This window comes from Triticum urartu, chromosome 6 (genome assembly GCF_003073215.2).
Source record: "Triticum urartu cultivar G1812 chromosome 6, Tu2.1, whole genome shotgun sequence".
Taxonomy (NCBI): Eukaryota; Viridiplantae; Streptophyta; class Magnoliopsida; order Poales; family Poaceae; genus Triticum; species Triticum urartu.
This window is the reverse complement of record NC_053027.1, coordinates 82570363-82596833: the sequence shown is the minus strand read 5'-3', so window position 1 is coordinate 82596833 and position 26471 is coordinate 82570363.

Below are 26471 nucleotides of genomic sequence, written 5' to 3'. Positions count from 1 at the left end.
CTGCCGGAGCTCTCCCTCAACTTCTCCTCTCCCCTTGTTGGATCAAGAAGGAGGAGACACCCTTGGGCTATACGTGTGTTGAACGCGGAGGCGCCTTCCGTTCGGCGCTTGGATCGGATCTTCCGTGATTTGAATCACCACGAGTACGACTCCAACAACCGCGTTCTTGTAACGCTTCCGCTTAGCTATCTTCAAGGGTATGAAGATGCACTCCATCTCTCTCTCTCTCTCTCTCTCGTTGCTAGCATCTCCTAGATTGACCTTGGTGAAACATAGGAATTTTTTAATTATTACTATGTTCCCCAACACTAACCATATTCACAATAACATTTAGGTCTCACGTTTACTCATATCAATGGCATAATCAACTAGCGAGCAATAATAATAAATCTTGGTCGACAACACTTTTCTCAAAACAATCATGATATAATATAATAAGATGGTATCTCGCTAGCCCTTTCTGAGACCGCAAAACATAAATGCAGAGCACCCCTGAAGATCAAGGACTGACTAGACATTGTAATTCATGGTAAAAGAGATCCAATCACAGTCATACTCAATATAAATTAATAACAATGCGTACAAATGATAGTGGTGCTCTCAAACTGGTGCTTTTTATAAGAGGATGATGACTCAACAATAAAAGTAAATAGATAGGCCCTTTGCAGAGAGAAGCATGGATTTGCAGAGGTGCCAGAGCTCGAGTTTTGAAATAGAGATGAATAATATTTTGAGCGGTATGCTTTCATTGTCAACATAACAACTAAGAGATCTCGGTATCTTCCATGCTACATACATTATAGGTGGTTCCCAAACAGAATGGTAAAGTTTATACTCGCCCACCACCAACAAGCACACTCCACGGCTGGTCCGAAACAATGGGTGCCGTCCAACTAATAACAATCCTGGGGGAGTTTTGTTTGCAATTATTTTGATTTGATTTTATTTGAGCATTGGACTGGGCATCCCGGTTACCAGCCATTTTCTCGTGAATGATCAGCGGAGTCCACTCATCGTGAGAATAACCCACCTAGCATGGATGATATTGGCAACCCTAGTTGACACATGAGCTATTCGAGCATACAGAACATATTATTATTTGAAGGTTTAGAGTTTGGCACATGTAAATTTACTTGGAACGGCAGGTAAATACCGCATATAGGTAGGTATGGTGGACTCATATGGAACAACTTTGGCGTTTATGGAAGTGGATGCACAAGCAGTATTCCCGCTTAGTAAAAGTGGAGGATAGAAAGAGACTAGGAAGCGACCAACTAGAGAGCGACAACAATCATAAACATGCAATGAGATTAACCAACATTAAGTGCGAGCATGAGTAGGATATAAATCACCATGAACATAAATATCATAGAGGCTATGTTGATGTTGTTTTAACTACATGTATGAACATGTGCCAAGTCAAGCCACTCGAATCATTCAAAGGAGGATACCATCCTATCTTACTACATCAAAACCATTTTAATTTCCTTGTTGGCACGCAAGGTAAACCATTATAAACTCCTAGATAATTAAGCATGGCATGAGTAACTATAATCTCTAATTGTCATTGCAAACATGTTTCATTCATTATAGGCTGAATCAGGAATGAGGAACTAATCATATTTACAAAAACAAGATAGGTCGAGTTCATACCAGCTTTTCCTCATCTCAATCATTTCATCATATATCGTCATTATTGTCTTTCACTTGCATGACCGAACGGTGTGGATAATAATAAGAGTGCACGTGCATTGGACTAAGCTGGAATCTGCAAACATTTATTCAAAGGAGAAGACAAGGTAATATGGGCTCTTTGTTAGATCAACAATAATGCATATGAGATCCACTCAACATTTTCATCGCGGTCTTCTCCTCTCGACCCCCAAAGAAAAGAAAAGAACTTCAAAGAAACACACTGCAATATTTTTAGAGTTTTTGTTTTTTTGAAGAAAGTAAAACAAGAACGAGAAAAAATATTTACATGGGAAAGCTCCCAACAAGCAAAACAAGAATAGGAAATCTTTTTGGGTTTTGTTTTAATACTACTACTAAGCATGCATAGAAAGTAAACTTACTACCACTATTTTTTTGGTTTTTCTTAAGGTTTATCAAACACACAAGAAGAAGGCAATAAAAAGAAATAAACTATCATGGATAATACAATAAAAAAGTATGAGCACCGACAACTGAACTAAGTGTGTGACCATGAATGTAATGTCGGTGAGAAATATGTACTCCCAAGCTTAGGCTTTTGGCCTAAGTTGGTCTAAGGCCACTGGTCTGGTGGATATCCAAAGTTGTAGTTGGGGTTGTATTGAGATGCATCTGCTACTGCGTGAAGGGCTGCAGCATGGAGGCGAGCAGCCTCCGTTGCTCTCTCATACTCGTCTACCTCCTCTCTAGTTATAAAATGTCATCCCTTTGCTTGAAAGTTAAAGAAAGCGGGAGCTGCAAGTGTAACAAGGACGGCACACCATTTATCAAAGATTAGTTGGTACTAGAGGATCTGTTCGTTCCTCTTAAGAAACTGGTGGCGTACCATAGCCTCATAATCCAGAAAAGCAGGTGGCACCTCAATATCATAACTTCTAATAGGTACATTCAAATAGTTAGCTAAATGAGTTGCATAAATCCCACCAAATAAATCTCCATCTTTAGTATTAAGGTGTAACCTTCTAGCAATAATGGCTCCCAAATTATATCGTTTATCACCTAACACCACACACCTGAGGATACTAAGATCAGGGACGCAAACATGACGAAGCTCATGTTTACCATTAACACACCTACCGATAAAGAGAGCAAAATAATGTATGGCAGGAAAGTGAATGCTCCCTACGGTTGCTTGTGTGATATTTCTAGTTTCTCCAACAGTGATACTGTAAGTACATCTAGTGCCACCCCTAGTTGGTTTTGGAGTATAGACGACAAACTTGGTTGAGGGACTAATGTGTTTGTGAGAATTGCAGGATAACACAGGTAGAAGTCCCTCATTGATTCGATTTACCTACCAGAGATGACCCCTAAAAATGTGTGAAGACATTGAAGACAATGGTGGTCTGTGAAGATATTCACAACAAAGATTATGACTCGAGAAGACATTCACGTGAAGACTATGGAGTGCGAAGACATAGTTGTTTCGTAGTTTCCTTTTCTTCTTTGTTGAGTCATAGGAACCACCGCACTGTTAAGTGGGGTCCAAGTGAACAAAGTCAGAGTGGCTGAAGTGATGCTCAACCAAATCCTATGTCTTCGAGTGAAGACAATGAGAGCAAATCTTATCCAGAGCTGGATGAGTCAGCTTTACTTGTAGCCCAAGTCAAGCTGCCGCGTGTGTTTGAAATCTGACGGTTGGACGCATGTCAGTTCCTTAGTGACCCAGGGTCATTTCGGACAAATCAGGTCGGGTTGCCTCTTCGCTATAAATAGCCCACCCCCTACACCATAAATTGGTGGCTTCTCAGAGTTAGTGCACGGCTTTTGTCGTTTGAGAGGAACCCACCTCTGAAGCATTTGAGAGAGAAATCCTTGCGAGGTCAAATCCCTAAACACCCAGAGCCAAAGAGTGTTAGGCATCATTGAAGTCTTTCTGTCTGTGTGACCTAAAGACTTGTTACACTTGAGGACTGTGAATCCTCCAGCCAGTTAGTCGTCGTGTTCTGAGCATCCAAGAGTCATTGTGGATTGCCGGTGAACAAAGTCTGTGAAGGTTTGGAAGTGTCCCTTGAAGACTTACCAGAGTTATTGAGTGAGGACTATGTGTCCTTAGCTCAAGGGGAATAAGGTGAAGACGCGGTCTTCTGAGTTGGATATCAGCCTCCCTAACAAGACGTATAGTTGTCACAACAACTAGAACTGGTCCAACAAATCCTTGTCCTCACCAAGCAACTGGTTCTATCCTTTACCTCTCTTTACTTATAGTTTGTCTTCGTGAAGTCATGGCCTTCTTGCATGATCTGATTGACTTCATTGTGTGAAGACTGTTGTTGTTTGGCTTCATACTATCTTTCATCCTGATCCATACTACCTAGCTGCTGATAGTCTTCGTGCTTTCACTTCATTGCTTACTTGACTATGGCTTGTCTAGTGTTGTCTACCTTCCGCTGCATATTAATAGGTTCATTTCTACTGTCTGTCTTCAAAGCCCCCGTGTTTTGAAGACTTCCATAAAATCGCCTATTCACCCCCTCTAGTCGATAACTAGCACTTTCAATTAGTATCAGAGCAAGGTACTCCCTTGTTCTGTTTGATTCGGTTTAACCACCTGGAGTTTTAGCTATTTCGACTGCAGGGACAATCAAAGTCTCCGCTGCGTGCCCCATTTTCGATAGTCATGATTATCCCCGATGGAAGGCTATGATGAGGAAGCGCCTTCTAGCTATGGATAGTGAGCTTTGGACTGTCACGGAGATTGGTCTCACTGATTTATGCAAGATGGCGCATGCTGACGATATTCAGAAGTACACCCTTTTGGATACAAAGGCGAATGTTGTTATATGCTCCTGTCTGTCAAGGGACGAGTTCAGGCGCGTCATGCATCTATGCAATGCAAAGCTTATATGGGACCAGATCTCTGACGTCTATGAAGGTCATCGAACATGTCAGGACCCATGGTTCCTCGAATTCAAGGAGTCTCTCAAAGCGATGATTCCCGAACCTGAGCCATCTTCTCCTACCTATTGCTTCATGGCACATGGTGCCAAGGTAAACTCATGCAATGGTTACTTTTAAACATCAAGTGAAGATGACTCTGAATGTGAATCTAAACCTAGCTACAGAACACTTGCTAAAATTGCAACTGAACAACAGGATGCCATGTAACATATTCAAAAACTATTAGACAAAAGCGATGAACTGTTGGACGTGGAAATGACTCGAACTCAGTCCTTAATGGAAGACATTAAAATTCTTCATGTTAAGTATGAGCAACTTGAAAGTCATCATGAAACGCTCCTCAACTACTCATGAAAATCTCTCCTATGATTATATTCAAAGGAAGCAAGAGCTTGAGAACTTGAGATCAGCTCATGAAGATCTTCCAAAGGAGAACGAGTCACTCCGCGCTCAATAGATCAGTTCCACTCAGGAAGGATTCAAACCACCATGTTGAAAATGTCTTGAGCATGATAATGCTCTCTCTGTTGCGGAATGTTCTACTGCTGCTACTATGGCAATATCTTCAACTGCTGATGTGGTAACAACTCCGCCTATGTTGTCTCAACATAGCTGGTCCCAAGCCCGGGTAAAGGAGGAGGGTTGTGATAGGCTTGGCGAGCCAACGTAAAAACTCAGCCACTCTTATGGAGATGAAACCCAAAAGATTTTCGTTAGGGCGTAACCCTCTCAGCGACGCGCCACATCGGAACCCGGGTGTGGTAGAAAATGGGCAAGGGCCGGGCTGTCACCCCCAGGGGCGCGCTGTATCTTGATCCAGATACGATGGATAGTGAGCGAGGAATGGGTCGTCGCATCCTTAGTGGCGTGCTACATCGGCACCCGGATGTAGTGGAAAATGAGCAAGGGTCTTCGCATTTGACTCGACAAGTGCGAAGGGTAAGGAAGCTAGCCGAGCCTAGGAGGATTCGCTTAGGTAGCTGGAACGTAGGGTCTCTGACAGGGAAGCTTCGGGAGCTAGTTGAGGCAGCGGCAAGGAGAGGTGTTGATATCCTTTTCGTCCAAGAAACCAAATGGAGAGGACAGAAGGCGAAGGAGGTGGAGGATACCGACTTCAAGCTGTGGTACACGAGGACAACTGCAAAAAAAATGGCGTAGGCATCTTTATCAACAAGAGCCTCAAGTATGGAGTGGTAGACGTCAAGAGACGTGGGGACCGGATTATCCTGGTCAAGCTGGTAGTTGAGGACTTGGTTCTCAATGTTATCAGCGCGTATGCCCCGTAAGTAGGCCACAATGAGAACACCAAGAGGGAGTTCTGGGAAGGCCTGGAAGACATGGTTAGGAGTGTACCGATTGGTGAGAAGCTCTTCATAGGAGGAGACCTCAATGGCCACGTGGGTACATCTAACACAGGTTTTGAAGGGGCGCATGGGGGCTTTGGCTATGGCATCAGGAATCAAGAAGGAGAAGATGTCTTAAGCTTTGCTCTAGCCTACAACATGATTGTAGCTAACACCCTCTATAGAAAGAGAGAATCACATCTGGTGACTTTTAGTAGTGGCCAACACTCTAGCCAGATTGATTTCATCCTCTCAAGAAGAGAAGATAGGTGGGCGTGCCTAGACTATAAGGTGATACCTGGAGAGAGTGTTGTACCCTAGCATAAGCTGGTGGTTGCTGACTTCCGCTTTTCAGATTCATGTCTAGCCGGATAAGCGTGCCAAAGTCGCTAGAACAAAATGTTGGAAGCTCAAGGGGGAGGTAGCTCATGCGTTCAAGGAGAGGGTCATTAAGGAGAGCCCTTGGGAGGAAGGAGGAGATGCGGACAATGTGTGGATGAAGATGGCGACTTGCATTCGTAAGGTGGCCTCATAGGAGTTTGGAGTGTCCAGGGGAAGGAGAAGCAAAGATAAGGGTACCTGGTGGTGGAATGATGATGTCCAAAAGGCAATTAAAGAGAAGAAAGATTGCTTCAGACGCCTATACCTGGATAGGAGTGCAGACAACATAGAGAAGTACAAGATGGCGAAGAAGGCCGCAAAGCGAGCTGTTTGTGAAGCAATGGGTCGGACATATGAGGACCTCTACCAACGGTGAGGAACGAAGGAAGGCGAAATGGACATCTATAAGTTGGCAAAAATCCAAGAGAGGAATACGAGGGATATTGGCCAAGTCAAATGCATCAAGGACGTGGCAGGCCAACTCTTGGTGAAGGGCGAGGAGATTAAGCATAGATGGCGGGAGTACTTTGACAAGCTATTCAATGGGGATAATGAGAGTTCTACCATTGAACTGGACGACTCCTTTGATGAGACCAACATGCATTTTGTGCGGCGAATCCAGGAGTCTGAGGTCAAGGAGGCCTTAAAAAGGATGAAAGGAGGCAAGGCAATGGGCCCTGATTGTATCCCCATTGAGGTGTGGAAAGGTCTCGGGGACATAGCGATAGTATGGCTAACAAAGCTTTTCAACCTCATTTTTCGGGCAAACAAGATGCCAGAAGAATGGAGACGGAGTATATTAGTACCAACCTTCAAGAACAAGGGGGATGTTCAGAGTTGTACTAATTACCATGGAATTAAGCTGATGAGCCATACAATGAAGCTATGGGAGAGCGTCATTGAGAACCGCTTACGAAGAATGACAAGCGTGACCAAAAATCAGTTTGGTTTCATGCCTGGGAGGTTGACCATGGAAGCCATTTTCTTGGTACGACAACTTATGGAGAGATATAGGGAGCAAAATAAGGACTTGCATATGGTGTTCATTGACTTGGAGAAGGCCTATGATAAAATACCGCGGAATGTCATGTGGCGGGCCTTGGAGAAACACAAGGTCCTAGCAAAGTACATTACCCTCATCAAGGACATGTACGATAATGTTGTGACAAGCGTTCGAACAAGTGATGTCGACACTGATGACTTCCCGATTAAGATAGGACTGCATCAGGGGTCAACTTTGAGCCCTTATCTTTTTGCATTGGTGATGGATGAGGTCACAAGGGATATACTCCCTCCGTTTCTTTTTAGTCTGCATATAAGGTTTGGTCAAAGTCAAGCTTTGTAAAGTTTGACTAACTTTATATTAAAAAATATGAACATTCACAATATGATATCAACATTATCAGATGCACCATGAAGTGTATTTTCATACTATATAGTTTTAGTACTATAAATGTTTATATTTTTTGATATAAATTTGGTCAAATTTCGTATAGTTTGACTTTGACCAAATCTTATACGCGGAGTAAAAAGAAACGAAGGGAGTACAAGGAGATATCCCATGGTGTATGCTCTTTGCGGATGATGTGGTGCTAGTTGACGATAGTCGGACGGGGGTAAATAGGAAGTTAGAGTTATGGAGACAAACCTTGGAATCAAATGGGTTTAGGCTTAGTAGAACTAAAACTGAGTACATGATGTGCGGTTTCAGTGCTACTAGGTGTGAGGAGGAGGAGGTTAGCCTTGGTGGCTGGTGGTACCTCGGAAGGACTCGGAGGGATTCCTGGATTAGGGGGTATCCGGACGGCCGGACTATATCCTTTGGCCGGACTGTTGGACTATGAAGATACAAGATTGAAGACTTCGTCCTGTGTCCGGATGGGGCTCTCCTTGGCGTGGAAGGCAAGCTTGGCAGTACGGATATGTAGATCTCCTTCCTTGTAACCGACTCTGTGTAACCCTAGTCCCGTCCGATGTCTATATAAACCGGAGGGTTTAGTCCGTAGGACCAACAACAATCATACCATAGGCTAGCTTCTAGGGTTTAGCCTCTCTGATCTCGTGGTAGATCAACTCTTGTACTACTCATATTATCAAGAACAATCAAGCAGGACGTAGGGTATTACCTCCATCAAGAGGGCCCGAACCTGGGTAAACATCGTGTCCCCTGCCTCCTGTTACCATCCACCTAGACGCACAGTTCGGGACCCCCTACCCGAGATCCACCAGTTTTGACACCGACATTGGTGCTTTCATTGAGAGTTCCTCTATGTCTTCATTGTTAGGCTTGATGGCTCCTTCGATCATCGATAGCGATGCAGTCTAGGGTGAGACTTTTCTCCCCGGACAGATCTTTGTATTTGGCAGCTTCGCACTGCAGGCCAAATCGCTTGGCCATCTGGAGCAGATCAAGAGTTACGCCCCTGGCCACCAGGTCAGGTTTGGAAGCTTAAACTACACGACCGACATCCGCGGAGACTTGATCTTTGACGGATTCGAGCCCCTGCCGAGTGCGCCACACGGTCACGATGAGCATGATTTAGCTCTACCATCGGACAGTGTTCAGGAGACCGCACCGGCAACTGCTCCGACCCTCAATTCGGAGCCAATTGCACCATCCATGGACAGGTGGATAGACCCCACCACGGAGGCTGCATTCTCAGCGGCGATCGAGCTGAGTATCGACCTTACCCTTCACAAGAGCCGTGACGCCAAACTGCCGGATCCTTCCCCGACCACGGACTCCGAACCGCCTGCGCCCGTGCCTATCGAATCCGACTGGGCGCCGATCATGGAGTTCACCTCCGCGGATATCTTTTAGCACTCTCCCTTCGGTGACATACTGAACTCATTAAGGTCTCTCTCCTTGTCAGGAGAGTCCTGGTTGAACTATGTCTGGCAGGATTGGGATGCAGATGATGAAGAAATTCACCGCCCACCCACCACCCACTTAGTAGCCACTGTCGACAGTTTGACCGACATGCTCGACTTCGACTCCGAAGACATCGACGGTATGGACGACGATGCAGGAGACGAACAAGAAACACTGCCCACAGGGCACTGGACAGCCACCTCATCATATGATATATATATATATATATATATATATATATATATGGTGGACACACCCAAAGAAGGCAATGGCGACGGGACAGCGGAGGATGACCCCTCCAAGAAGCAACCCAAGCGCCGACTTCAGCAGCGCCGCTCTAAGTCTCCCCAAAGCAAAAGCGGTGATACCGGCACAGGAGATAATAGCACTCCGGATAGTGCCGAAGATGACGACAATCCCCTCCAGCAAGATTTAGAGCAGGAGGATGGAGAAGCCAGTCCTCCCAAGAGAGCGGCAGATGGAGAGGCGGAGGATGATAATTACATGCCTCCCTCCAAAGACGAGGCAAGCCTCGACGATGACGAATTTGTCGTGCCTAAGGATCCCGTCGAGCAAGAGCACTTCAAGCACCAGCTTATAGCCACGGCAAATAGACTTAAGAAAAAGAAACAACAGCTTCGAGTTGATCAAGATTTGCTAGCTGACAGATGGACTGAAGTCCTTGCGGTCGAGGAATATGAACTCGAACGCCCCTCCAAGAGTTTCCCAAAGCGCAGGTTGCTACCCCGACTAGAGGAGGAAGCATTAAAACCTACATCTCCAGCGTATGACGCGGCTGATCGGCCACCTCGTGGCTGCGACAGAGAGGCATTTCAGCCAAAAGCTCAGCTCGCACCCCGACGCCACTCAAATAAAAATGTCAAGGCACGGGGAAACACGCTAGACCTTCGAGACGTATTGGAGGACAAAGCAAAACACGCAAGATCGATCTACGGATCACGAGGGTGCGCCACTATGCGAGACGATAACCGTCATGCCGGATATAGTAAAAGTAAATCCGGCTAGGCCTAACATAGCGGACAAGACTCATTTGAGCTGCGTCACGATATAGCCCAGTACAGAGGCGCCGCACACCCCCTATGCTTCACAGACGAAGTAATAGATCACCAAATCCCAGAGGGTTTCAAACCCGTAAATATCGAAGCATACGATGGTACAACAGATCCTGCGGTATGGATCGAGGACTTCCTCCTGCACATCCACATGGCCCGCGGTGACGATCTACACACCATCAAATACCTCCCACTCAAACTCAAAGGACCAACTCGGCATTGGCTCAACAGCCTGCCAGCAAAATCCATTGTCTGTTGGGAAGATTTGGAAGCCGCATTCCTCGATAAATTCCAGGGCACTTATGTGCGACCACCAGATGCCGATGACTTGAGCCACATAATTCAGCAGCCAGAGGAATCGGCCAGGCAATTCTGGACACGGTTCCTGACAAAGAAAAATCAAATCGTCGACTGGCCGATGCAGAGGCCCTAGCAGATTTTTAAGCACAACATCCGTGATGAGTGGCTCGCCCGGCACCTTGGCTAGGAAAAGCCAAAATCTATGGCAGCCCTCATGACACTCATGACCCGCTTTTGCGCGGGAGAGGATAGCTGGCTGGCTCGAAGCAATAACATATCAAAGAACCATGGTACTTCAGATACCAAGGATAGAAATGGCAGGTCACGTCACAACAAACACAAGCGCCGCATCAACAGCGACAATACCGAGGATACGGTAGTTAATGCCGGATTCAGAGGCTCTAAACCCGGTCAGCGGAAAAAGCCATTCAAAAGAAGCACTCCGGGCCTATCCAGTTTGGACCGTATACTCGATCGCTCGTGTCAAATACACGGCACCCCCGACAACCAGCCAACCACGCCAACAGGGAATGTTGGGTGTTCAAGCAGGCCAGCAAGTTAAATGCCGGAAACAAAGATAAGGGGTTACATAGCGATGACCAGGAGGAGCCCCGACCGCCGAACACCGGAGGACAGAAGAGGTTCCCCCCACAAGTGCGGACGGTGAACATGATATACGCAACCCACATCCCCAAGAGGGAGCGGAAGCGTGCGCTAAGGGACGTATATGCGTTGGAGCCAGTCGCCCCAAAGTTCAACCCATGGTCCTCCTGTCCGATCGCCTTTGATCGCAGGGACCACCCCACTAGTATCCGTCATGGCAGATTCGCCGCACTGGTCCTAGACCCAATCATCGACGGATTTCACCTCACTTGAGTCCTTATGGACGGCGGCAGCAGCCTGAACCTGCTTTATCAAGACACAACACGCAAAATGGGTATAGACCCCTCAAGGATCAAACCCACAAAAACGACCTTCAAAGGCGTCATACCAGGTGTAGAGGCCCATAGCACAGGCTCAGTCACACTGGAAGTGGTCTTCGGATCCCCGGATAACTTCCGAAGCGAGGATTTAATATTCGATATAGTCCCGTTCCGCAGTGGCTATCACACACTGCTCGGGCGAACCGCATTTGCGAGATTCAATGCGGTACCGCATTATGCATACCTCAAGCTCAAGATGCCAGGACCTCGGGGGGTCATCACAGTCAATGGAAACACAAAGCGCTCTCTCTGCATGGAGGAGCACACTGCGGCCCTCGCAGCAGAAGCACAAAGCAGCCTCTTCAGGCAATCCACCAGTTCGGTGATTAAACACTCGGACACCGTCAAGCGCGCCTGGAGTAATCTGCAACAAGACCGCCTGGCATGTTCTGAGATCACATAGCAATGAGGCCCCCACCCCAGTCCCAGCCAAACGGCAAAATCCGTGCCACGCGTACATAATTACGCATTGAAATTACCATGGGCACAGGGGGCACGACTACGGCACGCCCCAAAACGCGGCTCAACCGCACTAGGGGCTTCCCGCTTTGTTATTTGTTCTCTCTTTCAGGACTTTACTCTCTGGAAACGCCGTCCGGCGGTACGATTGCCGGACACACAATACAACAACCAAGGAGGCACAAAGCTACGTTGCACCATGGAACTCCCAGGTGGTCTCTGATAACGAGTGAAATACCTGCTTTAAATACCATTCCTCAGCTTGCCCTTGGAGGGGACATGTCAAATAGTCCTACTTTTTTCTTATCGCACTACTTGTATCATTCTGCTTCGACGCACCTTTTTGAATAAACAATGCATAGCGCTAGACTATTATCGCATTATCTATTCTCTTTTATATATATGTTCATTCACAACATTCAGCACCCGTACACACTGGTACGACCAATATGCCAGGGGCTTAAGCGTACCCCATAATACGGCGTGAGAAGTCCGAACACTTTCGACAGTGCGGCACCCCGAACTTATAGCATTATATGCATCAGCTCCGAATCATGTCTTGGGTCAATAGTTGGGTTTTCCTGGCTCCCATGTTTTGGTACCTTACGTTCTGCTATATCGGCTAAGGTAGCACTGGGAGAACTACTGCGATTATGCCCCGGTTCATCTGGGCAGGCACCTTAGTAGAGAGAGCTAAAACTGACTGTCATGATAAGGCGAGAGTTGGTCGCTGTTCGAGAGGTCTCGAGTCCCTAAAGACTTATGCCGCTTAGGGCGAGGAGTCAGCTTTGTCCGGCTTAGGCGTGTATAGCGCCCCGAATTCGGCCTTCCGAATACTAGGGGCTTCGCCAAAATTTAAAATTGTAGACTTCTATGGCTAAGTAAGAGTGATAAAGCATTATAGTCCGATTGCCATGTTCGTTGTGCTGAGCACCTCCCTTGAAGGACCCAACAATGGGAAAAAGAGTGCTCAGATTTATCCCGAACACCCCAGCACTCGTGGCATGGGGGCAGAAGCCGACGACTGGCCATCTCTCAGATTTGATAAACAGTCGCACAGAAGGTAATATTTTAAATTCAAACAAGCGTTGCATAGTGCACATGAACAAGTTTTCATAATACAGGATCACACGAGCAAGTTCATTCAAAAATTACATCCTTCACACACTCGTCCGCCACAAGACGGGCACCCTTCAGGACACCCTCATAATACATTTCAGGGTGGCGATGCTCCTTGCCCTGCGGCGGCCCCTCCTTCACCAGCTTCTCGGCGTCCATCTTGGCCCAGTGCACCTTCGCACGGGCAAAAGCTCAGCGTGCACCTTCGATGCAGACAGACCGGTTTATGACTTCCAGCCGTGGGCAGGCATCCACAAGCCGCCTCACCAGGCCGAAGTAGCTGTTGGGAAGGGAGTCGCCATGCCACATCCGGACTATAAGGCCCCTCATGGCCTGTTCGGCTGCCTTGTGCAGCTCGACCAGTTGCTTCAGCTGGTCGCTCACAGGCATCGGGTGTTCGGTCCCAGTATACTGAGACCAGAACAACTTCTCCGTCAAGCTTCCCTCCTCGGCCTGGTAGTACTTTGCGGCATCTGACACGCTGTGGGGCAAATCTGCGAATGCTCCTGGAGAGCTCCGGACTTGGGTAAGTAACAAGTAATTTACTTTCACATGCTTGCTTTGCATAATGAATGCCTTCCCCGCCACTATCTTCCTCACTGCCTCAATTTCTTGGAGGGCCTTTTCGGCTTCAGCCTTGGCATGCTTTGTGCTCTCGAGGCCCGCGGCAAGCTCGGACTCTCGTGTCCTCGAGTCAAGCTCCAAAGTCTCGTGCTTCTTCATGAGAGCCTGGAGCTCTTGCTGCACCTCGCCCACCCATGCCTCTTGTTTTTCCCGCTCGGTGCGCTCCTTGGCCGCTTTGTTTTCGGCCTCGGACAACGCTTGCTTCAGGGTCGCCACTTAGGTCGTGGCCCCTGGCACATCCATGATGATCCTATCATTTTGCAACCGCATCTTATATATATATATATATAGAAAAGGTATTGCTTACCTTTGTTCTCCTCGAGCTGCCTCTTGGCAAGGCCGAGCTCTTTCTCGGACCGCTCGAGGTTCTGCTTCAGTGTGGCGACCTCCGCAGTCAGTGCGGCAGAGGTCAGCAGCGAAGCCTGCATACGCATATAGACATACTTGTATTAGAATCCTGCAGATATTATTTGATCCTCTATTTGGCTTTTCTTTGTGAACACCAAACAGAGCATCAGGGGCTACTGTCTATGCGGTAATATTTTCATATATTTTAAACACTTACCTCAAAGCCTGTTAGAAGGCTGGCACAGGCTTTAGTCAGTCCGCTCTTGGCGGACTGAACCTTCTTGATCACCGCACTCATAATAGTGCGGTGCTCTTCGTCGATGGAAGCGCCGCGAAGCGCTCCCAGCAGGTTATCCGGTGCCTCTGGATGGACAGAGGTCACCGGCACGGGTAGCTTGCCCCTCTTGGAAGGGGGCCGCCTGCCGGAGTCCGGAACCGCTTGAGGTTCCGGCGCGGTGTTCGGCTGAGGGCCTTACTTGGAGCCCTTGGGAGTCTTGCTCCCTTTGCGCTTGGAGTCCGGAAGGTCGCCTTGAGGCGCCTCCAGGGCTATCTCCCCCTGGCTCGGTGCCCCTGGAGACAATACCTCGACATTGTCCGTAGGGCGAGGAGAGGAGGCGGTTGGAAGTGACTCGCTATTCATATCCGACGAGTCCAAGGAACCGTCCGACGAGGATACGTCGATGCGGGCTCGGGGCGGACTGCATGATCATATTCAACGTTAGGAGAAGCAGTGCAATAAAAGTATGCTATGAGTTACTCTGGTATCCAAATACTTAAGACTTCGCCAGGGGCTTGGCCCTAAGTAACCACTCGTCTTCGCTGTCGGCGGCGGTGGTGGAACAGTCCGGAAGGAGAGTCCTTCCCTTCTTGGACCCTTCGGCCTCCCCAGTTGGGGCGGCTTTCCTTTTCTTGTCTCCCCCGGCTGGAGGGGCAGAACCATCATCTTCCTCCTCCTCGTTTTGACGGGAGGAGTGCGTCTCGGAGTTATCGGACGATGAGTCCGATACCACCTGGCGTCGGGAACTCTTTCGGGTTCCCGTGGCCTTCTTCTCGATCTTCTTCTCCGGCACCTCATAAGGAGCCGGAGTCCGCATCTCCGTCAGGAGAGCGTCTGCAGGGTCTTCGGGCAGAGGGGCTGGACAGTCAACCTGCTCCGATGTCTCCACCCAGTCCTGTCGAAGGCATGGGAGCTCAGACCCCGCACATGGTTAAACTATGGAAAATAAATACCCTACGAGGTGTACAGGACTTACCGGATTCACAGGGCGCATCGCGCTTAGCCCGCGGTCCTCGGTAAGGGGAGGGGGGACCTCGGCGCCCTTGAACAGCACCTTCCAGACGTCCTTATGCGTCGTGTCAAAGAGCTCGCGTAGAGTCTGGTGCTGGGCCGGGTCGAACTCCCATAAGTTGAAAGCCCGTCGTTGACACGGGAGGATCCAGCGGAAGAGCATGACCTGTACTATGTTGACAAGCTTGAGTTTCTTGCCTATCATGTTCCGGATACACTTCTGGAGTCCGTCCAGCTCCATCGATGAGCCCCAGGATAGATCCTTCTCCTTCCAAGAAGTGAGTCGCGTGGGGATTTCGGATCGAAATTCGGGGGCCGCCACCCAGTTGGTGTCGCGCGGCTCGCTGATGTAGAACCATCCTGATTGCCACCCCTTTATGGTCTCCACGTAGGAGCGCTCGAGCCATGTAATGTTGGGCATTTTGCCCACTATGGCTCCACCGCATTCCGCTTGTTGGCCGCCTACTACCTTCGGTTTGATATTGAAGGTCTTCAGCCCGAAGTGGGGCTGGATGCGGAGGAAAGCCTCGCACACGACAATGAATGTCGAGATGTTGAGGATGAAATTCAGGGCCAGATCATGGAAGTCCAGCCCATAATAGAACATAAGGCCGTGGATGAATGGATGGAGGGGAAACCCCAGTCCGCGGACGAAGTTGGTGAGGAAAACCACCCTTTCGTAAGGTTCCGGTGTAGGGACGATCTGCCCCGCGGCTGGCAGCCGGTGCATGATATCTGCGGCTAAGTATCCGGCCCCGCGTAGCTTTTTGATGTCTCCCTCCATAATAGAGGAGACCATCCACTTGCCTCCCGCTCCGGACATGTTTGGAGAGGGTTGAGGAGAAGGATGCGGACTTGGGCGCTGGAGCTCGAGTGCGCGAGAATGGATGAGCAAGGAGGAAGAAGGCGTGGGTAGAAAAAGGTGAACCCTTATCCCTTTATATGGGCGGACGAAACTATGCGCCCCCACCAGCCTGGTAAAACTCGCTTATCCCCAAGCACCGTAATTGATGGCGCGGTTGGGTTACCCACGTCCGTATTGATGGGAATCCCGTAATAAGGGGACACGATCTCTGCTTCGACAAGACGTGCCAAGGAAACCGCCTCGCGAAACACGCTGAGGTTGGTTGTGAAAAACGATTCGAATGGTGACCTGGCTGTGGTGTGATGTCACACTGCGGAATGCATCAGCAGATTAGATTTGTGAAAAAATTATTCTCTCTACGCTTGTATGTGGAACTTGTTTTGCAGAGCTGGACACGATCCTCGTGTTCAAAATCTTCTATGAAGTATTCGGAGGAGGAACCCGCCTTGTAATGCTGAAGACAATCTGCGCGCCGGACTCGTCGTCATTGAAGCCTGGTTCAGGGGCTACTGAGGGAGTCCTGGATCAGGGGGTATCCGGACGGCCGGACTATATCCTTTGGCCGGACTGTTGGACTATGAAGATACAAGATTGAAGACTTTGTCCTGTGTCCGGATGGGACTCTCCTTGGTGTGGAAGGCAAGCTTGGCAGTACGGATATGTAGATCTCCTTCCTTGTAACCGACTCTGTGTAACCCTAGCCCCCTCCGGTGTCTATATAAACCGGAGGGTTTAGTCCGTAGGACCAACAACAATCATACCATAAGCTAGCTTCTAGGGTTTAGCCTCTCTGATCTCGTGGTAGATCAACTCTTGTACTACTCATATTATCAAGAGCAATCAAGCAGGACATAGGGTATTACCTCCATCAAGAGGGCCCGAACCTGGGTAAACATCGTGTCCCCTGCCTCATGTTACCATCCGCCTAGACGCACAGTTCGGGGCCCCCTACTCGAGATCCGCCGGTTTTGACACCGACAGACTCCTTTCGGTATTTGGGGTCAATGCTACAGGAGGACGGGGGTATTGATGAAGATGTGAACCATCGAATCAAAGCCAGATGGATGAAGTGGCGCCAAGCTTCTGGCATTATCTGTGATAAGAGAGTGCCACAAAAGCTAAAAGGCAAGTTCTACAGGATGGCAGTTCGACCCGCAATGTTGTATGGCGCTGAGTGTTGGCGGACTAAAAGGCAACATGTTCAACAGTTAGATGTGGCGGAGATGCGTATGTTGAGATGGATGTGTGGCCACATGAGGAAGGATCGAGTTCGGAATGATGATATACGAGATAGAGTTGCGGTAGCACCAATTGAAGAGAAGCTTGTCCAACATCCTCTGAGATGGTTTGGGCATATTCAGCGCAGGCCTCCAGAAGCTCCAGTGCATAGCGGAGGCAAAAGCATGCTGAGAATGTCAAGAGATGGCGGGTTAGACCGAATTTGACATGGGAGGAGTCCGTTAAGAGAGACCTGAAGGATTGGAGTATCACCAAAGAGCTAGCTATGGACAGGGGTGCGTGGAAGCATGCTATCCATGTACCAGAGCCATGAGTTGGTTGTGAGATATTATGGGTTTCACCTCTAGCTTACCCCAACTTGTTTGGGACTAAAGGCTTTGTTTTTGCTGTTGTTGTTTGTTGTTGTTGCTGATGTGGTAACTAACCCCTTTGTTGAGGATACCGCTACTATTGCTGATGAGAATGCCAGGTTGAAGACATTGCTTAAGACAGGAATGTACAAAAGTCTCAAAGGGCATCACACACTGTGTGATGTCCTCAAGAAACAGATTCGGAACCGAAACCCTAGGAAAGAGGGTGTTGGGTTCGACAGGAAAAATGAATGTTGATGGTTCTTACTGGAAGCCTAAGCAGTACCCCAATACCACATGGGTTGCTGCAAAGGGACCTCCAGTGGATCCATCTACCTTATCTGGCTTCACTTGTGCTAACCCAATTATCATTGATGAATCCTTTGATGCAAACTATAAACTGTTTAAGAATCAGAATGGTGAAGTGTTTGCCACGTATATTGGTACTAATTGCAGGAATGGACCACATGTGAAGAAGATCTGGGTGCCCAAGAGTTTTCTTGAAAATATTTAGGTGAATGTCATCATGACACCACCTGGGAAGAAGACAAACCCCAGATCAAAGGTTTCATATGGTCCAAAGAATTCATACAGACAGAGGACTCACCAGAGTCACCCTAACACCAATGTTTTGAAGGGAAACCATACTCAAGCCTATGAATATGAGCGTGTTTCATCAAACCGCCATGTTCATAAGACCAAGAACTACTCTGCTTATTCTTATAGTATTATTCACCTCCTGCAAGGATATTTGCTAGGGCTCCAAAGCCAAAGTTCTCAGATGCTGCACTTAGACTTATTTCTTTAAAGCCACCCCTGAGGATGTGGGTGGCTAAGAAAAAATAACTCTCTTTTGCAGGGAAAGGTCTCCAGCCTGAAATCAAAGGCATCTGATGCTTATGCTGGGGACCTTAAACATCTTGTGGGGCACAAGATAAAATGCCCAAGTGGTCTTATTATGTATTTCATCCCAGGATTCCTTGACATACATCCTACTTATCCTAACCGTGATCTAAACTTTGATAATATGCTTGTTCGACAAATGTTTATGCTTCACACTTCCCTTGGTGAAGCCTATCCCCCAAACTGCACTGTAGGGTACGACACCAAAGGCTTCTGAGTGGATTATGGAGAGTGGATGCACTAACCACATGACTGGTTATCGGAGTCTTCTCATGGACTCAACCCTACGACCATCTGACAAGAGTCACATCACATTTGCTGACACTGGTAAAAGCAAGGTATTGGGTCTAGGTAGAGTTGCAACCTCAAAGGATCATCACATGGATAAAGTGATGCTTGTCAAATCCCTTAGTTTCAACTTAATGTCTGTCTCAATGCTTTGTGATCTGAATATGCTAGTGATATATGGAAAGTATCGTTGCCTTATGCTTATGGAATCTAACAAATCTCTATTCTTTGAAGGATATCGAAAGGACGATTTGTACATGGTAGATTTCTTAGCAGGACCACAGTTAGCCGTATGTCTTCTAGCAAAAGCTTCAGAATGCTGGCTCTGGCATCGGAGGCTAGGGCATGCTGGCATGAGAAACTTGTACACTCTCATGAAGAAGAAGCATGTCGTAGGCATCGAGGGCGTCAAGTTCAAGAAGGATCATCTGTGTGGTGCCTATGAAGCTGGGAAGATGACAAGGGCCAAGCATCCCTCGAAGACAGTCATGACGACATCTCAACCTTTCGAGCTGCTTCACATGGAATTATTTGTCCCTACTCACTACTCTACTCTCACTACCACCGCTTGCCTCTATGGTTTCATCATTGTTGATGATTTCTCAAGATACACATGGGTGCATATAATCCTTTACAAGAATGAAGTGCAGGATGTCTTCAGACGATTCACCAATCGTGCCATGATGAACAATGGCATCAAAATCAAGCACATCAGAAGTGACAATGGCACAGAGTTCAAGAATACTAGCCTCGACACTTATATTGATACATTGGGCATCACTCATGAGTTCTCAGCTCCATACACACCTCAGCAGAATGGCATCGTAGAGCGCAAGAACAGAACACTCATTGAGATGGCTCAGACGATGCTTGATGAGTATAAGACTCCAAGGAAGTTCTGGTCTGAAGCTATTGATACTACATGCCACGTCATCAACCGAGTTTATCTTCACAAGCTTTTAAAGAAGACATCATATGAGCTACTGACTGGTAAGAAGCCAAATGTAAGCTACTTCAGAGTATTTGGTGCTAGGTGCTGGATCAAGGATCCACATCACACTTCAAAATTTGCACCAAAAGCACATGAAGATTTTATGCTTGGTTATGGAAAGGATTCGCGCTCCTACAGAGTCTTCAACCTCTTTCACTATAAAGTGGTTGAAACTGTGGATGTGTGGTTCGATGAAACTAACGGCTCCCAAAGAGAGCACCTACCAAATGTGCTAGATGAAGTCTCACCAAGTGAATCCATCAAGCTTATGGGTACTGGAGAAATCATACCTTCAGAGGCACAGGCTGAAGAAGAACTTATCATTTCTGCACCAAGTCAACCTGAAGACACTGCTTAGCCTGAAGCCAATGATGAAGACGAAGACAATGATCAGCAAGGCCAAAATATTCGTCTAGTTCATCCTCGTGTTCAAATGAAGTACATATTGAGAAGATAATTGATAGCATCAATGCACCTGGTCCCCTCACTCGTTCAAGAGCAACATAGCTCATAAATTTCTGTGGGCACTTTGCATTTGTCTCTATATCTGAACCCAAGAAAGTTGCTGAAGCCTTCATGGAACCTGAATGGATTCAAGCGATGCAAGAAGAGCTTCAATAGTTCGAGCTGAACAATGTGTGGGAATTAGTCAAGCATCCTGATCCTCACAAGCACAACATCATAGGCACCAAATGGATCTATTGCAACAAACAAGATGAGCATGGTCAAGTAGTCAGAAACAAGGCTCGTCTCGTTGCTCAAGGATACACTCAAGTTGGAGGGATTGACTTCAATGAAACATTTGCTCCGGTGGCTGGGATTGAAGCCATTCGCATACTGCTAGCCTATGCCAACCATCACAACATCCTTCTATACCAAATGGATGTGAAGAGTGCCTTTCTCAATGGCAAAATTGAAGAAGAAGTGTATGTTGCACAACCTCCTGGATTTGAAGACCCAAAACATCCTGGCATGGTATACAAGCTCAATAAGGCACTGTATGGCCTTAAACAAGCCCCTCGCGCCTGGTATGACACACTCAAAGACTTCCTGAAGAGCAAAGGCTTCAAACCTGGTTCCCTGGATCCCACTCTCTTCACAAAGACATACGATGGTGAACTATTTGTATGCCAGATCTATGTGGATGACATTATCTTCGGCTGCACTGACAAGAGATACAATGATGAGTTTGGACACATTATGCAAGAGCAATATCAGATGTCCATGATGGGTGAGCTAAAATTCTTCCTTGGTCTTCAAATCCATCAGCAAAGCAATGACATCTTCATATCTCAGTAGAAATACCTCAAAGATTGCCTGAAGAAGTTTGGAATGCAAGACTGCAAAGGATACACGACGCCAATGCCAACCAAAAGTCATCTAGGCCCCGATGACAATGGTAAAGAGTTCGATCAAAAGGCATACCGCTCCATGATTGGTTCTTTACTCTATTTATGTGCATCTAGGCCAGATATAATGCTTAGTGTTTGCATGTGTGCCCGATTCCAAGTGGCACCAAAGGAGTCGCATCACTTAGCTGTGAAGAGAATTCTTCGATATTTGGCTTACACCCCAACACTAGGATTATGGTATCCAAAGGGCTCAGAGTTTGATCTAGTTGGATTCTCAGATGCTGATTATGCTTGTGACAAGGTTGATCGCAAGTCTAGATTAGGCACATGTCACTTTCTTGGACGATCTCTTGTCTGTTGGTCTTCAAAGAAGCAGAACTGTGTGTCTCTTTCCACTGCTGAATCTGAATACATTGCTGCTGCATCTTGCTGTGCTCAGCTTCTATGGATGAAGCAAACTCTCAAGGACTATGGCATCCATCTGAAGCAAGTGCCACTCTACTGCGACAATGAAAGCGCCATCAAGATTGCCAACAACCCAGTTCAGCTTTCGAAGACAAAGCACAGTCAGAACCGTCATCACTTTCTCAAAGATCATGTCATGAAGGAAGATATTGATATCATTCACGTCAACTCTGAAGAGCAATTGGCAGATATCTTCACAAATCCCTTAGATGAGAAAAGGTTTTGCAAGTTGCGGTGTGAGCTAAATATCTTAGAATCCTCAAATGTCCTGTGATTGGACACACATCGTAACACTTATGCATGTTGATGACTTAGATGTGCAACACATGAAGTAACGTATGTCTTCAATCAATGAAGACATACACTCTAAGTGTGAATACATTAATGCGGAATCTGACTTCGGAGCGCCATGATAATTGTGCGCAGTGTCTGAGTCTAATACTTCCTATACGGTGGGTAATGCCACCGCCAAACTCTTGTTTGAAGTGTTTTTTATTGGCGTCACATTTGCATAGTCTTCGCATTTGGTCTATCTTCAACACTGATTTGGTGTCATGTTTATCTACACAGGGTTGAGTTGGTCTGATACACACACACACACACACACGCACACACACACATACGTGTTATGTCCTCCACAGCATTCACTTATAGCTATGTCTTCATGATTGAATTTTTTCCTGAACTAAGTGAATGTGATTGGACCCTAACCTCTTCTATGCTTCTACATCAAACTCTATTTATCCAAATCATATGCATTCTATTAAAACCTGTCATTTGTCTTCTTTGAGTCCTTGTCAGTAGAAGACAAAGAGACAAACGTTTAAATCTATTTTTAATGCCATATCCTTTTTGCCTGAATACCAGAGAAGCTGAAACGACCACCCGACAATCCAGGCGTGCGTGGGAACATGGAACAACTTCCAATGTGTTGCATGCATGCCATGTGTCCTTCAGATGTGAACCGCCAGGGGCACCTGCGTAATAACGCTGTGCCGTCCCTGTCCTTATAAATACACACCTCACCGCAGTCGTTATCTCTTCTTCTAGCTCGTCTCCTCGCACCAAAACCCTAGCGCCTCCGCTAGCTCGCGTCGACGCTGGAGACGAAGCGCTTAGCTGCCGTGACATCTTCGACGCCGTCCTCACGCCGGCCGCAGACCTCGTCCTCTCCGCCGCCACCGTAGGTGTCCTCCATTGCCAAGTTAGGGCGCAGGAGATTAAACTGCTCGGCCTCTCTCTCCATCTCGTCTAGCAGTTCGTCAAGCGGTAATTAAAACTTACTTTTTACTGCCTTTTTGATCCGTCAAATCCATTCACTTCATCCAAAAGTTGTTTCTTCACTTTCATATCTGGATCTGTCCATGTCTGCATTTCATATCATGCCAAGTATATTGACTTATGCTTCACAACTAGTTAGATTCCTCACTTGTACTTATTCGTGGATTCATACAAATCTGGAACCGACTCTCTTCAAATAAGTGAATGTCTTCGCACTATGAGGTCAACGTCTTCAAACTGATTTATCTTCAAAATCTTCTGAGAATGCATATGACCCCTTCCCCTTCCCTCGCACCTTAATGCTGTCACAGATACAAGTCCGTGGGAGAATCCCTTGGTTCTCATAGTCTGCATTCATTTGTATAGTTTTTGCAGTGTCACATCAACTCTCCTGAAGCCAGTTCTTGTCTGGCCAGCAAGAGGAAGCCATTTACAGTCCTGAAGCCGTTTAGTCTGAATCCAATGGCCACTGACAAGTCTATAAGGAAGGGCGGCAGGCAGCGCCGTGGGAATACAGCTAAGGATCTACCTCCAGATCTTTTTGAAATGTACAAGTCAGATCCTGAAGAAACCTATGGAGAGCGCAAGACCCGAATCCAATGGATTCGAAGATACTGGGCCGAAGAATGGTCCAAGTACAGATTTGTGACTACTGAATGTGCTGAAAAGAATGCTATCAAGCATCCATGGGGAGATATTTTGTATCGAAATCTGTAGCCCAAGTCCAAGTCCGAAGCCATCGCTCAAGGTTTCTATCCGTGCATGGTCCGAGGGCCACAGCCAGAAAACGCCGACCCATCATCTTTGTTATGGTGTCATGACGACAATCTCTTCAAGCGCAACTATCAATTTGCAAAAGAGTCAGCTAAGAAGAACAAGAAGGACCTTGGACTCAATTTCAACCCTGGTCCGTCTGCTCCAAGGGCTGATGGCACCCGTGATGCCAATCCCAATGAAATTGGCTCCTTCTACAACCTTGAAGGCCTCATCACTCACATTGCTGTACAGGGGGCTACGGTGGATCACTCAGCTGACAACGCAGATTCTGATGAAGCAGCAGCTCCACCTCAGTCGCAGAAGCAGAAGAAATCAAAGGCTTCAAAGCCCTCTGCCGCATCGAAAGTTTAGCGTGCAAAGCCATTGGCAGCTGCACCTCCTGAACCCGGTGTGGAATCAGAAGATCTCTCTCGTGTCTCCAAGAAGACAGAGAAGCCCAAGAAGAAGAAGCTCATGAAGATTTCTGGGCATGAACTTACACTAACTGCCGTTCTATGGAACAAAGATGAAACCATTGATCTCTCCAGCGATGAAGATCTTGAACGATCTGCCCCTCTTTGATGTGGATATTCTGAACCACTTCATCAACGAATGGTTTGATGACCCAAGCCTCAGCATTGATGATCTTCACCTACCAGTTGACATCAGTGCCACCTTCCACAGAGCCATTGCTAATGAGTTGGCCCTTGCTCAGAAGATTGTCGAGCTAAAGAACAAAATTTATTTTGAGAAGGCGCAGTTCAAGAAGAACATGGCAAAGCTCAGCGTGGCAGAGGTTCAAAGCTTCAAGAAAATGCTGCATGAGCTTAAAGAACTGTTTCACAAGAAGCGTGAAGAAGCAAAAGGTTCAAGAGAGCGGATGAAATACTTCGCAGAGAAATGTGTTCAAGCACACAATGAGGCAGAGAAGCGCAAGGCACTGGGGCGCCCTGGTATCGACCCCAGAATGGCAGCCAAACAGAAGAAGAAGTCTACTGCGGCCCGAACTGAAGCACCAAGGCAGGAAGAACATTGCATTGTCTTCCCTGCCAGCATGACAGGCTCGAAGCCTAAGGTCACCTCAGCAGCTTCAGAACTGAAGAAAACCAGGGCAGCAGAAGCTAATGCCAGGAAGCGAAAGCATAAGAATGCTTCTGATGACGCTCCATCCAAGAATAAGCAGAAGACTAAGTCTTCAAAGAAAGAGCGTGCTGCTGCATCTGAGCTCCTTATGATTAAGCCAATTTTTGTTGCCCGTCCTGCCTCCACGAGCCAAGAGCATCGTCTAGTGATTCACGAGCCTGCTACCACAGAGGCCCCTGAAGATGAAGAAGTACCAGCTGTTGACCCCACCACAGCTGAAGACATTGGTCGTGAAGACAATGTACAAGATGATGAAGTCCTTCCTCAACTCGAGCACCACCCGGTATCATCCCCTGTTCTTACGAACAGTGAACTCATCAGCATTGGTCGTCCTGTGACGCCAATTGCTCAGGATGATTCGTGGACTGATCGCCCCCAACAAGACACCCCCATTCAAGATGAAACTCCGAGAACTCCAACCCCTCAAGTCACCACACCGGTGCTTGATGACTACATGGTGCAGACCACTCCATCACCACAGGCGTCGCCCGCATTCCGCAGGCTTCACAAAGGCCCTAGGCCACAGGTCACCATGTCGAGCATTCCAGAAGGAGAAGTGCAACAAAGCTCAGTAGCACGCGAAGTGTTTCCTGATGCCACTCCCACTGCAAATGTCTCCGAGTCTAAAGCCAAAGTTGCTGAAGACATTCCGGCTGCATCAGCCGAAGAAAATCAAGAACCACATCAAGAAGAAGAAAGAATTGCCACACCCCCTACCACTGAAGAAGTCATTCTCGAGGAGAATGTGTCTGTGCCCGACCCTTCTGTCATTGATGACACAGAGGTTGAGAACACTGAGGCTGCCACCAACAATGATACTGAAGCCAATGATGTTGTCATGGCTGGAGATAATGTGGAGCCTGATGCCAATGTTGTGCCTGAAGCTCATGTGCAACCTGAAGCCCATGTGGATGCTGAAGCCATTGTTCCATCTCCTAGGCCTCACACAATTGAACATGCCTTCGATCATGGACAGCTAGTCACTGTGAAATGGCCAATCATGGTGCCTCCCACTACTCCCGGACCTCAGTATGACTATCATGTGGAGCAGAGGCCCCAGGTTTAGAAGCCAAAGCCCAGCCTGCCAAGGCTTCCCGGAGTTGCAACCTCCCCAAGATCGTTCAGTGTGAACAGCTTCAGAGCCCACAACACCTTCTTTGATAGCGCCAAGAATCCTTACTCGAAGCCAAAGATCTCTTTTGATCGCTTCTGGAGCTATCAGCAGCATAGCTACTACTCATGCATCCTATACAATCAAGAGAGAATCTTTCAACACATGAGTCTTGATTGTGAAGCCATTGCTAGGCTGCCCTGTCTGGAAGAAGCCCTTGACTGCTTCAGGGAGGTTGGTCTTCTATAGTTCGTCACTGACAAAGAACACTGGAATGAAGAGCTCCAGCTGCAGTTCTACGCCACACTTCACATTCGTGGCTA